Source organism: Rhincodon typus, chromosome 2, assembly GCF_021869965.1.
Source record: "Rhincodon typus isolate 14 chromosome 2, sRhiTyp1.1, whole genome shotgun sequence".
NCBI classification, from domain to species: domain Eukaryota; kingdom Metazoa; phylum Chordata; class Chondrichthyes; order Orectolobiformes; family Rhincodontidae; genus Rhincodon; species Rhincodon typus.
In genome coordinates, this window is record NC_063333.1 from 94,070,778 (window position 1) to 94,087,567 (window position 16,790).

Sequence of the window (16,790 nt, forward strand, 5' to 3'; positions counted from 1 at the left end):
CCAGACCTGCTGAGCTTTTCCAGCAACTTCTGTTTTTGTACCTAGCACTGATGTCAGACTCACAGGTCTGTAGTTCCCAGACTTCTCCTTACAGCCTTTTGTCAATAAAGGCACAACACTAACCATCCTCCAGTCATCAAAATTCCATTTCTGTATGAGATCACGTTTGTAATTTGGAGGTTTGTAAATCGGGCACTCTTTGTAGAAGCCTTCTTCCAGGCTGAAAATGACCCATTAACTATTATTCTGCTTCCTATGCCCTCAGCCAGTTTTGTATCCATGTTGCTCCTGTCCCTTTTATTCCATGACCTATAACTTTCCTCAAGTCTGTTGTGCAGTCCGGTATTAAACCCTCTGGGAAGTGCATGTACACCATGTCAACACAGCCTTCACTGCATTAGCCCTCTCTGTTACCTCTTCAAAAATCTCCCGCAAGTTAATTACATATGATTTTTTCCATTAAGCAAGCCATGCTGATGCTTCTGAATCAATCCACATTTTTCTATGTGACTATTAAGTAAATCGTGAATAACTGTTCCTTGAAATTTCTACACCACCAAATTCAAGCTGTCTGGTCTGTAACTGCTAAATTCTTCACATGCAAAATCCTGTCTTTATTTGCTGCTCTCACGTACATTTAGCAATCTTCAGAAGGCTACAGTCCAAGTCTCGAGACTGATCAGCATACCTGCAAGAGGGGGAGAAAATAATGGAGAAGAGTTACAATCTACTGACAATTAAGGAAAATACATTCGCAACTTACATGTGGCAGCAACGTTAAATGACAGGCTGTTCAAATATTTATTTTTACAAGCATTTTGTATTTATGTGAGTGTGTGTGAGAGTGTGTGAGTGAAAGAGAGAGAGAAAGTGTGTGTATGTGTGTGAGAGAGAATGAATGCGTGAGTGTGTAACAGAGTTAGTGTGTGTGCAAGTGAGAGAGAGAGAATAAGTGCACGTATGTGAGTGTGTGTGTTCATGTATGAGAGAGAGAGAGAATGTGTGCGTGTGACGAGTGTGCGTGTAACAGAGTTATTGCATGTGATACAGTCAGTGTGTGTGACAGAGAGTGTGTGTGTGTGTGAGAGAGTGTGTGTGTGTGTGTGTGTGTGTGTGTGTGTGTGTGTGTGTGTGTGAGAGAGAGAGAGACAGAGAGAGTGCTCAGATAACAAGGTGTAGAGCTGGATGAACACAGCAGGCCAAGCAGCATCAGAGGAGCAGGAAGGCTGACGTTTCGGGCCTAGACCCTTCAACAGAAATGGGGGAGGGGAAGGGGTTTCTGACATAAATAGGGAGAGAGAGGGAGGCAGATAGAAGATGGATAGAGGAAACAGACAGGTCAAAGAGGCGGGGATGGAGCCAGTAAAGGTGAGTGTAGGTGGGGAGGTAGGGAGTGGATAGGTCAGTCCAGGGAGGACGGACGGGTCAAGGGGGTGGGATGAGGTTAGTAGGTAGGAGATGGGGGTGCGGCTTGAGGTGGGAGGAGGGGATAGGTGGCTCATGTGTATGAGATGGAGAATGAGTGCGCATGTGTGAGAGAGTGTGTGTGTGTGAGAGTTAAGATGCATCAACATTGAAGCAGCACTGAGAAATGTAGGTGGCTACATCTACTTTACAGTACAAGAGGAAGAAGTTCATCCAACCTCTTTTTTGACATAGTGCTGGTGAGCTGCAGGCACCTGGCATGCCCCATTTTGGAAGGGAGGGGGAGGGGACAGGAGGGTGGCATGTCTGGGCTGTCTTGGAATTTGGGAATTCCTCCATTCACGTTCTTGGAACAGCTCAATGTGGTTGTTGCCAATCCTGGACTGATCTTAATTATTTTGAGGCTCCTGGAAATTCACAGGCACTAAGGGAATGAATCTCAAAGGGAATCCAGATCCTTAATTAACAGACTAACAATTTCTGTAGGAGTTGAAGATTATTTACCTGAATGCTCCAGGAAAGGAGCTCAGAATTCTAGGTGCAACACTGTCTTCCTGCCCGTGAAAGGGACGGGCACCTTATTACTTTTTTACAGGCAGTGGATGGGCTATTCTTTGCTGCTTTAGTTTAGAGAACCAGCAATTTATGATAGACTTTCTGTCATCATGTGCGTGTAGATGGGAGTCCATCTGCACCATTTCAGGCTATCGTGTGTCTGAGAAAAAAGCGGTATTTAGTTTTTCTGTAGGAATGTTTAATTCGGCCATGGTGTCTATTTACTGTGTTTTTAACCGTCTGTTGATGTAGCTGCTCAATATTACTGAGTGCTGTGCCAATAATGGCTGATGTCTGGTGAAATGTATTCTGAATGATTAACAATTACACTATCATTACTGCTGCTTGTTAAAAACAACTTGCAGTTGTTAAAGATGAAACTTTAGCACCAAAAATATACAATAGCACAGTAACGCCTACTCTGCAAAGCTCATTCTCTTGCATACTTCATTGTCTTTATTAACAATGGACTCTTAGTTACATATTGTAAAATTGATTCTGGAATGCCTGCTTTAAGGGACAGCATTTGACATTATTGAAGAAGTAAGCAAGGGGAGTTAACCAGAAACAAATCAATGTTCTTCACTGTGATTGGAAAGTGGAATAGTTCAGCCAGAATTACGTGGGAAAGTCTGGGGCTGGGAATTCTGTTTAGCATTTTTTTCCAGTGATGGAGGCATCATCTTTCTGTTGAACACACATTGGCTGACTGCAGAATATCACAGAGGATGTGGTCACGAAGGCATGTTCCTGTAAATCATGTGGGAATGCCTCTGACGCACCCAATTCTTGGCAGAAGAGGTTGCAGAGTAAAGCTGTCTTTATAATCTCAGTCAGCGGAGGTGATCGAGTCCATGATTAGACTTGTATACTGAATTAGCAAATGCAACTAAAGTCCAATGCGCAGAACCTCAGGCTGGAATGATGTCTTGGTGCTTTGTTCTGTGCTTTTAGCTGTCATTATTTAAACTGATACAGTTCTGAGACTGCAACAGCACTAATGTAGGTGATTACATCTACATTACATTAAAAGGCCTGGAAGTTCTTTAAGGCCTATTTTTGGCATAATTCTGGTGAGCTGCAGGCATCTGTTGTATGGACAAGGGACCAGGAGAAGGGCTGCAGCTCCCAGGTCTATATATATATATGATAACTTTGTTGTTCTAAGTTGGTGCCCTTCGTTTAGGCTGAAGAGAATATTGTAAAGCCCCAGCAAGTTAGTGGCTCGACAGCTCAGTGGTTACCACTGCTACCTCACAGCGCCAGGGATCTGGGTTTGATTCCAGCCTTGGGTGAGTGTTTGTGTGAAGTTTGCACATTCTCACTCTATCTGTGTGGGTTTCCTCCAGGTGCTCTGGTTTCCTCCCACAGTCCAAGGATGTGCAGGCTAGGTGGATTGGCCATGCTAAATTGCTCATAGTGTCCAGAGATGTGCAGGTTAGGTGGATTAGCCATGAGAAATGCAGGGTGACAGGGATAGGGTAAGGGAGTGGGAAGCTGTTCAGAGGGTCACTGTGGATTCGATGGGCCAAATGGCCTGCTTCCACACAATGGGGATCCTATGATTCTATTAAATTAAGTTTGCCACTGAATGATGATCAATTTGGTTTCTTCACTTAGGCTTTTCTTAATATAAGCAAATCTGTTTTAGCCATCATAGCTGCCTAACCAATACTTAATGCCTAACTGGAAGTGCAATTGGTAGCTTTGAGGCATAGAATCATAGAGATGTACAGCACGTCCACACCGACCAGATATCCTACATTAATCTAGTTCCATTTGCCAGCATTTGACCCATATCCCTCTAAACTCTTCCTATTCATGTACCCATCCAGATGATGCTGTGGCTTTAAGAGGTGTGCTTCATCCTGGTTTCATTTTAGAGTGATTAGGGGACAGGTGACGAGCAGTCTCTGAGAAGATAAACAACTTGTGAAGCCTTGGGTTATTTTTTAAGTTGGAAAGATAGAAGCAGCCTGAGTGAATGTTTCTTTAGTTAACTTTCAGCAATTGTTGCTGGGCTCTCAGTGGGATTGGAAGGCAATGAATCTCTCTCGCCTGCTACACTCGCTCTCTCTGAATTCTCTCTCAGTATTGTCTTTTGATGTTCTTTCCTCCTGGGTTGGTGAATTGCATGAGAGACAATCTGTTTTCTAAATTTGCCTTTTTGCCAAGCGTGTTATTATGGGATGTTGTTATATTGGAACAGTTACTGTTTAGTAGTAAAATAATCCATTATTCTGTTAAATTTTTGAATAGAGTTATGTTATTCCAAGTTCCTTTTTCTTTTATTGTTTTTTAACTATAGTGTTTAAATAAGTTGAGTTGTGCTTAATGTCAATTAGTTTAACCAATCAAATTGCATCTGGAACACAGCACCTCATATTTATCTTTGAAATAAGAAAAAAATAGTGTCAAAGCTACCTTTTTAATATGTTTTCAGGGGGTCTGGTCTGGTCCATGAAACCATCCAGGTGCCTTTTAAATGTAATTGTACCAGCCTTCACCACTACTTTTGGCAGCTCATTCCATACACGCACCACGCTCTACGTGAAAAAGTTGCCCCTGAAGTTCCTGTTATATCTTTACCCTTTCGTGTTAAACCTATGCCCTGTAGTTTCAGACTCCTCTACCCTTGGAAAAAGACCTTGGCTAATCACCCTATCCATGCCCCTCATGACAACCGTGAAAAATTAAGTTCTTTTTCTCCCATGTTCCTCCTGAACACAGGCAAAAACAAAGTCTTTATTACATGGAATTAATGGCTGTGGGCCTACAACGTTGTAATTCTTGGTGAAGTTATTATTATGCAATAGGAGCAAAACATGCTAGAGAAACTCAGCTGGTCTGGCAGCATTTATGGAGAGAAAAGCAGAGCTAATATTCGAGTGCAGTATGACTCTTCTTCAGAACTGAAGACTTCCAGATTCCCATTGATGCTGCTAGTGGTGGATTCTAAGAAGCAAGCAGAAAGTGAGAGTGGTAAAAGATGGCCATATCCAGATTTCTGAGACTCAAATAAGTTTTCCCCAAGCTGAATTCCAGACTCTGCTGACAACTTTCCCATAGCTTTTCCCTTCACCCTATGGAAATGTGGTTGATGCCCATTCTGTGAATCATCAGAAGTTTATATCCTCCAGAGGGAAGTGTTTGAACACTGAGTTATTGTGCTGGAATGCACAACCTGGATGAATTGTGGAAGAGGATCCAATTGTCACTTCCTAAATAGATACCTGAACAGCAAAGCAAAATCCAGTTCTGTATGGTGCATCGGATAGAGGTGAAATAATTGAACAGCTTTTGTAAAGGATTAGCACAGGTATGATGGGCCAGATGGCCTCATTCTACTCTTTAAAATTCTGTGATTCTTTAATCAGTCCAATCTTAATGCCAGTGGTGCTGAAACTAAATTCAGTTTGCAGAAAATGGTGGGTGATAGCTAATGAGCTGACTGATATATGTCAGTGGAGAATTGGGGAGCCTATATAACAGGCAGATGAATCAATACTGCCCATTTATGTGTCCCTGCCAAAGTTGAATTTCATCCCTGGCATGACGTACAGATGTGGAGCCATAAAGATAGTATCTTGTGGCCTGAAGCACAGAGTGCACGGTGTTAAATGCTTTTCATTATTCTGATGATTAATCTTTTCTTGTTTATTGCTTTGATTCTTTATTCCTTGAGAAGTCTGTAAGACAATAAGTTAGAATGAACTCAGTGGTTGACTGAAGTGTTATTCAGGTCCTATTGCTGCTGGACTTAAGTCCTAGTTTGTATTAGCATCTGATATACAGCCTTGTAATTATACAGTTTACTAAACATAGATCATACGACTACTTGTATTTATGTAGCACCTTTCACGTAATATAATGTACCAGCATACTTTTGAATGTTATTAAGCAAAATATGACACTGAGGAAATATTGGCTCAAATCTTTGAAACTCTGGATCACAAAAAAATACCAGATGTAAAGTGCAAGATGTACATCAGAGCCTCGCAGAAATTCAGACGTGTAGCTCGATGTGGGAATTGCCTCGGAGTTTAAACATCCAGTGGTAGCTCCCCTGCTGTTCACACCCCTACTTGAATGTCTCCAACTCTGAGGTGAAGTGGGACAGATCCGTGCAATCGACCTGGATAGTTACACAGGAAATAGGGGACATTTTAAATACAGAAAGTGCTGGAGAAACTCAAGAGGTCTAGCAGCATCTGTGCAGAGAGAAACTGAGTGAATGTTTCGAGCTACTTTGAGTTCTGAGGACGAGTCATGCTGGAAGAGTCGTATCAACCACGATTGAATGGCTGAGCAGACTCAATGGGCTAAATGCCCTAATTTTGCTCCTATATCTTGTTGTTTTATGGGACTCCATGTTAACTCTATATCTCTTTTCTCCAATGCTGAGTTTCTGCAGCATTTTCTGTGTTTGCTTCAGATTTACAGCATAAACTGTATTTTGAATCCCACCTCCCCCCAGCTGACCAATACCCTTCTCCTTTACTAGCCAACCATGACCCAACTTTCCTCCTGACCACATCTTCCACCCAACTACCCACACAACTAATACACACATACCCTCCAACTACTCCTTCTACCACCCATCTTCCATATCCCAATCTGACTACCCTGACTGAGCTGACCCCACTACCAACCCATCCTGACTATCCTGCCAACTAGCTTAATACTACTCTGACCTGACTACCAACTAAAGAACTGTGGCAGAGATTAGTTTAGACTCGTAGGAAGTGAAGGAAAACTCAAGATACTGTAATGGATAGTGGAACTTTTGAGTAGAAATTAAAATCAAACATGTAAAATGTTATAATTATTAAAACAACAGAACCTGTTCAGATTTTGGGGCTTGAGTAATAAGGATTTATGAAATTTTGTGTAAAGTTGCTGATTGATTTAAAATTGACATTGATTAACGTATCCAATATTGTGGTAAGGTTCTTTCAGTAAACAACTAGGAGTTTGAATATCTTCTTTTAACAGACATCAAAAACTCTTGCATTCCACATCCTGTACCTCCAAAAAGGAAAAGTACTTTAGGCACAGTGAGATTGTTTGCTTTGTTCCGCTATCCCCTGCATTGGTTGAGCACATTTAAATCTGAACCCAAGGCAAGTGTAACAGGAATAAACTGCCAGAGGAAGTGGTAGATGTAGGTACAGTTACAACATTTAAAAGACATTTGGATAAGTATATGAATAGGAAAGGTTTAGAGGGATTTGGGCCAAATGCAGGCAGGTGGGACTAGTTTAGTTTGGGAAACTTTGTCGGCATAGACATGTTGGACTGAAAGTGTGAGTTTCCATGCTGCGTGACGGTGGTTCAGTTAACAATTTAAGTCAACAAGCTGATCCTGTGAGCTGCCTCTGAGATAAAATGGGAATGTAAGTGACTTTGGGCCATTTGCTGGGTCACAGCAGCAGGAAGCGACTGCTCTAAGCATCTGGCCTGAGGTGGGACACAGGAAATACCTTGAAGTCACAGATCCTTACAGTTATAAATAAAAAAAAACAAACAAAATGAAACAACAGGAAAAATGTACTTACTTGATTAGACATGTAACTTTACGTTCAGGAATTAAGTCACCATTTTGCAAAGTTTTGCGTATACTTCTGAAATGGAGAATCCCAACTGGGATTTACCCATCAGGACAAGCACATTCAATGTGGCTCTGCAGACTACACTTAAAATTTTCCATTGGGTAACATTTTTAAAAATTATTCCTTCAGGATGAGGGCGTTGCTGACTGGGCCAACATTCCTTGCCCATCCCAGTGAAGAGCCATAGCATTACTGTGGGGCTTGAGTAACATGTAAGCCAGACCATGTAAGGATAGCAGCTTCCTTCACTAAGGACGTTAGTGAACCAGATGGGTTTTCTTCTCCAGCAATTGCCTTGGCAGGATTCAAACCTAGGCTCCCAGAACATTACCTGGGTTTCTGAATTAACAGACCACTAGGCCATTGCTTTCCCTATTGGATTGTATTTCCCGCAGAGGCTTATTGTTCTGACTTGGCTCAGTGGTTAGCACTGCTGCCTCACCACGCCAGGGACCCGGGTTCAATTCCAGCCTCGGGTGACTGTCCATGTGGAGTTTCCACTTTCTCCCCGTGTCTGCGTGGGTTTCCGCCAGGTGCTCTGGTTTCCTCCCACAGTCCAAAGATGTGCAGGTTCGGTGGATTGGCCATGCTAAATTGCCCACAGTGTCTAGGGTGGGAAATGCAGAAATAGGATAAGGGGTGGGTCTGGGTGGGATGTTCTTTGGAGGGTTGGTGTGGACTCAGTGGGCTGAATGGCCTGCTTCCATGCTGTGGGGATTCTTTGATCTTCATCAAATAGACCTACAGAGCAAGATTGGTTGACTGAATGATTAAAAAATTAATTTAAAAAAGGGAGGAGTTTGCTGTGAAATTAAAATCATCTGGTGTATTTACTTACAAAAGGAAGAGTGATGGATTGGAGTGGAGCAACTTTCTTTCAACACAAGCTCAACATTTTAAAAGTGCAAAATCTGCCTGGAAACCCAGGGATTGGATACAACAAGACATTGCTGGAATACGTGGCTGTGCTTGCTCCTGACATTCCATGATTCATCTGGAATTTCAAACGCCATGAAGGGCTAAGAATCAATGGCTCTCCTGAATAGCACAGAACAGACATAATAAGCCTCCATCCACACAGTGGATATATTGGTATTGAGATAGAAGTCAGGCAGCAGTTCTTAGCTTTCTGAATTGGATGTTGAACTTATTTTCTGTTAGTAATGAACAGTTTGTGATGTGGTACAAACCAGTCTGGAGGTAACACGATTAGTCATGACTCCTTTTATGAGTAAATGTACCACCTATTGCAGTTTTAAGCCCAGCAGACCAAAAGCAATGATGGCAAAATATTACAGATGCTGGAAATCTGAAAAGATTAACAGCAAATACAGGAAATGGTCAGGATTTAAGGCAGCAACTGTACAGAGTGAAATGGAATCAGAATTTCCGCTTGTTAGCTTTTCATAGAACGGGAAGATATCACAGTGACCCGAGTTCAATTCCAGCCTCAGGCGAATGCGTGTGTGAAGTTTGCACATTCTCCCCGTGTCTGCGTAAGTTTCCTCCCACAGTTCAAAGATGTGCAGGCTAGGTGGATTGGCTGTGGGAAATACAGGGATAGGGTAAGGGGGTGCGTCTGGATGGGATGCTCTTTGGAGAATCAGTGTGGACTTGTTGGGCCGAATGGCCTGTTTCCACACTAGGGATTCTATGTTAGAGATAAACAACATTCCATCAGTTCACAACCAGAGTAAAGCAGCAAGAAAAGAGCAAAAGGGAAAATATCTGTTATAGAATAGGGGACATGAATGACTAAACTACAAAATGGTAGCAACATAATAATACAAAATAAAATACTGCAGATGCTGGAAATCTGAAATAAAATAATGTGCTGGAGAAACTCAGGACGTCTGGCAACATCTGTGCAGAGAGAATGAGAGTTAATATTTCACGTCCAGTGACACTTTGTTGGAACTGGAAGGACTGGGAAATGGTGGTATTTGTGCTGCACCACAGCAACATGCAGTTCACCCTCAAGACATTTTTTTTTTGTCAGCAATTTTATAGAAGACCATTTTTATTACTAAATAATGCATTGCATGATGTAGCACAACTATGTTTGAAGGAGTGTTATCCTCTAACTCAGGGCATGCAATGCCAACAATTATTTGTTTCTATTTTCAGTTAGACTTCACACATGGGTCCTGAGAATAGCAATTTGTCAATAATTCAACCATCTTTGTGGTTTTTTTTTGTGTATTCTCCTATAAAAGGGTTTGAGGAGAGGGTAAGTGAATGGGAATATCTGTACATCTCTTTTAAAGACCTGGCACAAACTCAATGGCTTTAATGGGCTGTTTCTATGCTGTAAAGTTCTATGATTTAACATCCAAACTAGCTTGCAGCATTTATGCTGTTAAATCTATTTCTCTCAGCATGGAACACTCTCACCTGATTTAAGAGACGTCCAATGTAAAAGACTTTTTACGATGCTTCACTGTCACAAACCTATATTTAGTTCGAACAAATTGCACAATTAAGGTGCCACGATTTAAGGCTGGTGTTTGCATTTCTCACATCACCATTTTGGTTCAAACATTTCACACCTGTGTCACATTCTGAGAATGAACCAGACATAAAGCAGCTGCAACACAGTGGGTGTTCGGCTGAGTGGTAACATTATCCACAATTAACAAAGACAGTGAGCAACAACTTATGGTCAACAGGCCTCACCCGCGGCTGCTGCTTATCACCGTCAATCAATGAAAGTGTTAAATGTAAAACAATGTGGTAGGGCTCTTGTGGCGCAGTGGGAATGTCCCCATCTCAGAGCCAGGAGGCCTGCATTCAAATACTACTATTCCAGAGGTGTGTCATAAAATGTCTGTTTAGATATTCTTGAATCAATTTTTTCAACTGTCCTGAAGGAGGGTCACTGGGCTCGAAACATTAACTCTGTTTTCTCTCCACAGACAGAGAGTCATAGAGTCATACAGCACACAAACAGACCCTCGTCCATGCCCAACATGTTTCCTAAAGTGAACCAGATCCATTTGCCTGCATTTGCCCCATATCCCTCTAAACCCTTCCTATTCATATACCCATCCCGATGCCCTTTAAATGTTGTAATTGTACCTGCCTTCACCACTTCCTCTGGCAGCTCATTCCATACATGCACCATCCTCTGTGTGAAAAAGTTGCGTCTTAGGTACCTTTTAAATCTTTCCTCTCTCACCTTAAACCTATACCCTCTCCTACCCTGGGAAAAAGACCTTGCCTATTCACCCTATCCACGCTCCTCATGATTTTACAAATCTCATAAGGTCACCCCTCAGCCTCTAATGCTACGAGGGAAAAATATGCCAGCCTTTCCAGGCCCCTCTTATAACTCAAACCCTGCTGACCCGGCAACATCCTTGTAAACTTTTTCTGCACCCTTGCTAGTTTAACAACTTCCTTCCAATAGCAGGGTAACTAGTTTGTTGCTGCCTTATACCTGGACATGTTGTGACTGTGGAAGAAGTAGGAAACCACATGAAAGGTTTAATGTCCAGGATTGAATAACACCTCCCACTAGGATGATGCAAACCAACACATTTGTAAGGTGTGTTAGCATGGAATCAAAACTGACTGTTCAGTTCCTAGAAGTAAAATAGCCAAGGTTTGAGTGAGGTAACAGAGTGTGAATAAAAACTGAAAATGCCAACAAGAATTCAGCATCTTCAAGAGCAAAAAAGCTGACGTCAATTTTGATTCCATCCTAACCCACCTTGCGTATTTGTACAGTTCCAACAACATTCCTGCTTTTAAAAAAAGTATCAAACTGTTTGACGTGTTATGGCACATGTCTTTGTCTGTCACATCCAGGGGTGAGACTTGAAACCAGGCATTCAGGACCAGTGATAGAGACATAACTAATGCACCACAAGATCCTCCACACTACTTTTGTAAAACTTTTAATCAACATGTTCTAACATGCTCCGAAACACCACCCTAGCGTAGGGGACTTGAACCTGGACTTGCTGGCCCAGAGATAGGAACACTACCACAAAACCCTTAAACAGGTGAAAACACATGAGGACGAGTCTGGGATTTGAACACACAAGCTCTTGCCTCCTAAAATACTGTCCAACTCAAACCAAAAAGTCACACCCCTTGACGAAAACAAGCCAACTCTGCACTGAATAGAAATTGCTGGAGAAACTCAGCAGGCCTGGCAGCATCTTCACTCACTCTTCTTGCAATATAAAATATTTGCAGCTGTTTGTGCTTTAAATTTCCTTTCTAATTCAAAATCCACACACATAAGAGTATTGACTTTGAACCGGGACTGCGTAATTCTTTTATTATACGCCACCCTTCTACTGATTCTCGTTGTATTCACTTTGTCTTTGCAGCAGCTCAGAATGTTTTCACTGCATCTTCACAAGTTCTGCCGTTCTGTCACAAAGTCTGGAACGGCCCAATGTTTAGTACTATTGTTTTAAAATGTCGTCTGTTAAACCAGAGGTAGAATATTGTGTAGTTCAATAGAGAACAATAATATTTATGAGGTATTTGGAATTAATATCTCACCCAGTAATGCATACATTACACAACTACTGCCTCAGCTTTTCATTAGCATTGTACGACAGCATTTTCTCTCTTATGTAAGTCTCTGCAATCATTGGTCAGGTTTTGTTCCTCCTCCTGATCTTAAGGTGTTGCTTTCCATAACTTTTAAATTATCATGTTGCTAATAGCACTTCATTGGCCATAGAAATGTTGAAGTACAATTGAAAAATATTGGGTATACTGAATATTGTTACTTATAAAGGATATTAAACTTAAAAATAATATTGTTGTGTTAGAGTATTAGAAGTTGTGTTTGGCGTAGTCATCCATGATGCTGCATGTAAATATGTGTTTCCAAGTGTTGAGGGTTATTTCATTGGATTTTTGTCTGACACCATGGTTCTGTTGTGCACTCAGCTTAGTTTTGATTTGTGAATGTGTAGATGCATGTGGAAATTGTACTCAATGTCAAATGGGGTTTGGAGGTGAGGTGTTGGTGTTGGGATGGTGGCATAGTTATTACTGAGGAAGACAACGAGAATATACAAGATGACATTAATAAATTTGTGGAATCAGTGTGTGATTGTAAATATGAACTTCGATGTACTTAAACGTGAAATGTATATTTTTATAGGAAGAATAACCAATCACACAGTGTATGACAAATAAGTCCAAATAGAATAGGGGAGCAAAGGAATCTAGGAATTCACTCCCTCCCTCCCTCCCCACCTCCATGTGCAGAGGGATAGACTTGAAAAACAGGGAAATTATACTGAACCTGTAGAGAATTAGGGTTAGAGTATTTGTGGTGTACCATGGACAGTTATCATCTCCACAGTAGAAATAGGAATAGCAGCATTGTGCAATGTGCGAAACAATTGAAAATTTTAGCAAAACTGAGGGAATACATTTTTGGAAGAAGATGTAATAGCTTGTGAGGGTTTTGCAGTAGAAGAGAAGTCAGATTGGTGATCTAATAGAAGTCTTTAAAATTATGGAGGTGTTTGACACAGTCAATGTAGAGAGCTGTGGGGTGACCACAGCCAGGGCCATAAAGTAAGGCAGTGACCAAGAACTCCAACAGACAATTGATGGGCATTGATATATTTAAGGAGATCTAGATAGACACTTGAGGGGCAAAATGGTAGTAGAATATGACATGAATTTAGAAAAAAAAATAAGAATAGGAGAAGGCCAGTCCATCTCTTGAACTGCTCAGCCATCCAATAAGTTCGTGCCTGATCTGATTATTCCATGCTTCTGCTTACCCCAATGACTTTTCACCTCTTTGCTTATTGAGAAGCTATCGATTTCTGCATTAAAAATATTCAAGGTCTTTGCTTCCACTGTCTTTTGATGAACGTCATTCCAGAGACTCATGATCCTCTTGTGAAAAAGAAATCCACCTTGTTTCTTTCTTAAATGGATTCTTATTTATGAACTGTGACCCCTAGTTCTAGATTCTCCCATAAGAGGAAGCATCCTCTCCACACCCCCTTTATCAAGACCACTCTGGATCTTATATTTGAGTAAAATCACCTGTTACTCTTTTAAACTCCAGTGAATACAAGCCTTGCCTATTCAACTTTTCCTCATAAAAGAGCCTACTGATTCCAGTTCCATTTAAATCGTGAAGGGTCGGCACAGAGCAGGTAGAGAGAAACCATGTAAAAGGATCGAGAATTAGAAAGCACATTTAAAGTGATTTGCAAAAGAACCAAATGCAGCGTGAGAAGAAACCTTCCACACAGAGAGTAGTTAGGGTCTGGAGTGCCCTGCATGGAAGAGTGGGTGGAGGTAGGTGATATGGAGCCATGTAACAAATCATTGTTTCTATCTGAATAATTATCCAATTTGCAGGGGTATGGGAAAAAGGTGGGAGAGTGGCATTAAGTTATGACGCTCATTCAAAGAGCTGCTGCAGATACGATAGGATGAATAGTCTCCTTCTGCAGTTTAACAATTTTGTGATCCTGTCACATGACCATAGTAGAAGGCAGCTCATTCAAAATATAAACACAAGTATACACCAGTTGGGTTATGAGAACTTTTGGCATTGTATTAATGTCCCTACTGCAGGACGAGGAGATCCTGGTTCAAGTCCCACCACCTCCAAAGGTGTGTTATAACATGCCTAAACAGGCTGATTAAAAATGACTACACAGCTAAGTTGAATGGACTGTTTCTGTACTGTGTAGCTTTCCTGGTCATGAGCTCTTATGCTTACTAATGTTGTTTCAACATTGTGAAATTTCCTGTCTTGAAGAAGAAGAAACTTGACCCAGAGGCTAATTAATGCCCGCTGCCACAGTGAGTTTGGTGATAGGAGGGCATTGAGCTTGACAGGAGGTTGGTCGAGGCATGACACCAATTTCCTACTTTCACCTCGATTTAATGTGGAGTGGGAGATCCATCGATGGTTTTCCCAGCATTTGAGGCCCTTAATTTGTAAATTAATGACCGCGTAAAGGGCTCATTCCTCCATTGGTGGTATTAACCCAATGGAACTGGTGCTTGCCAGGCAGGCAGCATTGTTTGGAAAAAACACCCGTGGGATCTTGAGAGTTGGAGTCTCTCATTGAAATGCACTCTGTTCCTAATGGAAGGAAATGGCATTGGGAAGGTAACAAGGGCAGCAGGGTGAATACTAAAAGTCACACTTCTGTCAATGTTGCCAGCTCCCTTTGCCCTCATCCTACAATGCCCTCTCCTGCCTGGGCCTCTCCTCATAAAGACCTTGTGTATTTGTTCAGTGCCGTGGTTTTGCTGCTTGCTATAGACACGTTGCTTGACCAGCAGCTCTTGGCACATGGGTTCCAACCTTGTCAGGTCCCAGTGAATGCCCACTGCTGGCCAATAATCTGCCGGAATGGCAGTTAACTGGGCAAACCTTCCTGATAAGAGGTGACACAGCTCTGCAGCTGGCTCTCCCGGCAGAAAATGGCAGCATAAGGATAGAGTTGGAGTTTGCTTTCACAGCCTTGGAGAGAGAAAAGTGTTGGGTCCAAGAGAGCCATTGTCAGTCATCTCCCTTCTATGACAGGAACAGTGGCCATCACCTTTTTGAAAACCCCTGTGGTGAATAGCAGTAGTGGTAGAAGGCAAGCAATGCGACAAGTTGCTGACTTGATACGATCAATTATGCACAGTAGGAATGTAAAGGGATGTCCTTCTCTACGACACTAGAAAGCATAAAATGTAGGCCAGGCAGAAGATATCACAGTAGGCCTCCCAGCCCTAACTTCCACGAATGTACCACCCAATTTATGATCCAATTATAGCAAAGGAGAATTTGGCCCATGATGTTTAATTTAATGTACCTGTCATTGCCTGTCTGATAATGTGGCAAACATAATTACAAAGCAGCTTTAAAAAAGGTAAAGATATTGCTATCTTGGTTGAAAAATCTTTGTGGCTCTGACTTTGTTGTTGATGTCAATTTAAGACCTGCTATTGACAATTTTGTAATATTTTCTCATCTAAAGAAATGATTCATATCAAAAATTACCTGTGAAGTGATGAATTTCAAGAATGTAAGTTAATTACTGGTTGGAAGCTCCAATGAAAGCAAATATTCTTCAGCCAACCTTCCAGAGGCAGAGATTTTGAATATGTTGGATCGTAATCAAAGTACCGGCAATTCCAGCTTTCAGTGTTGGCGTGGTTTCTTGATAGATAGTATGTTGTTTGACGAATGTGACACAGCTGCAAAATGGGTGAATTAGGTTCTTCTTTCCCTCTAGCTACTTAAAGGGCCAATATTTCATTTTGTTCAAAGTTAGACTCACGGTGATGGAAAATCCCACCTGCTTATGCGAAAGCTACTAGATGCAAGACCATGGGAGCTATCTCATTGCTTGTTCTGATGACAGCTGAATTTATGTCTAAGGCACAAAGCACAGAACAGTTTTACAATGGGCCTAAGTTTGCATTCTTTGGTCACAATTGAGTCAAATTTGTCTTCAGTTGTCTCTGTTACTTTTCGATATGAGAAGAGCTTGAATATTTTCAAGTCTTATTTCATTCTAATCAAGACACTGTCGATGTACCTCCAGACTTAAGACTGCTGAATGCTGATTGAAACTGAGCCTTGGGGCCTGTTTTGAAACAAGCTATGCTGTGCAATTTAAAGTGGTATTACTTTTATCTGTTTGTGGGGTGGCAGTGTAGATCAATAAATGTGATACTTGATTATTGGAAGTTGAATTACAATTCTTTAAGTGTTTTTCTGTAAGGTTTGCACATTGATTTGTACTTTTGTGCCACAAAAATGCTGATACAGATATAGCAGTCTGATTTTATCACATTAATAGATAGGAGACTACTATGCACTTCTTTATTTACCTTCTGTAATGTATTATACTACACTTAATACAAATTCCAGTTTAATGATGTGAATTGTCAAGTGGAAGAACAATGGAGGAAAAGAAAGACATTGAAAGGACACAATTTTGAAATATCTGCCTTTCTGTTAAGTTGAGTGAAGTAAACTTCAAGCAGTCATATTTTAATATAAATCCATTTTTTTTTTGGAAACCAGGCATTATTGTGATCTCGTATCCAGCAGTTAAATTGGGGATCTGATTTCCAAGCTTAATGGTGAGACACAAGTGTCCTGTCAGACAAGCTTGAGTTATTTTGACTCTATGCTAAAATGCCCACATGGACAGCAGGATAATCCCATCTTTCAGCACTAATTGA

The 16,790-nt window shown here is 41.3% G+C and overlaps 1 protein-coding gene across 3 annotated transcripts in view; it reads left to right on the forward strand.

Moving 5' to 3' along the window:
• The window catches only part of rbms3 (RNA binding motif, single stranded interacting protein), a 1,299,340-nt gene that overhangs the window by 809,159 nt on the left and 473,391 nt on the right, over positions 1-16,790 (forward strand). The window lies entirely within an intron of this gene.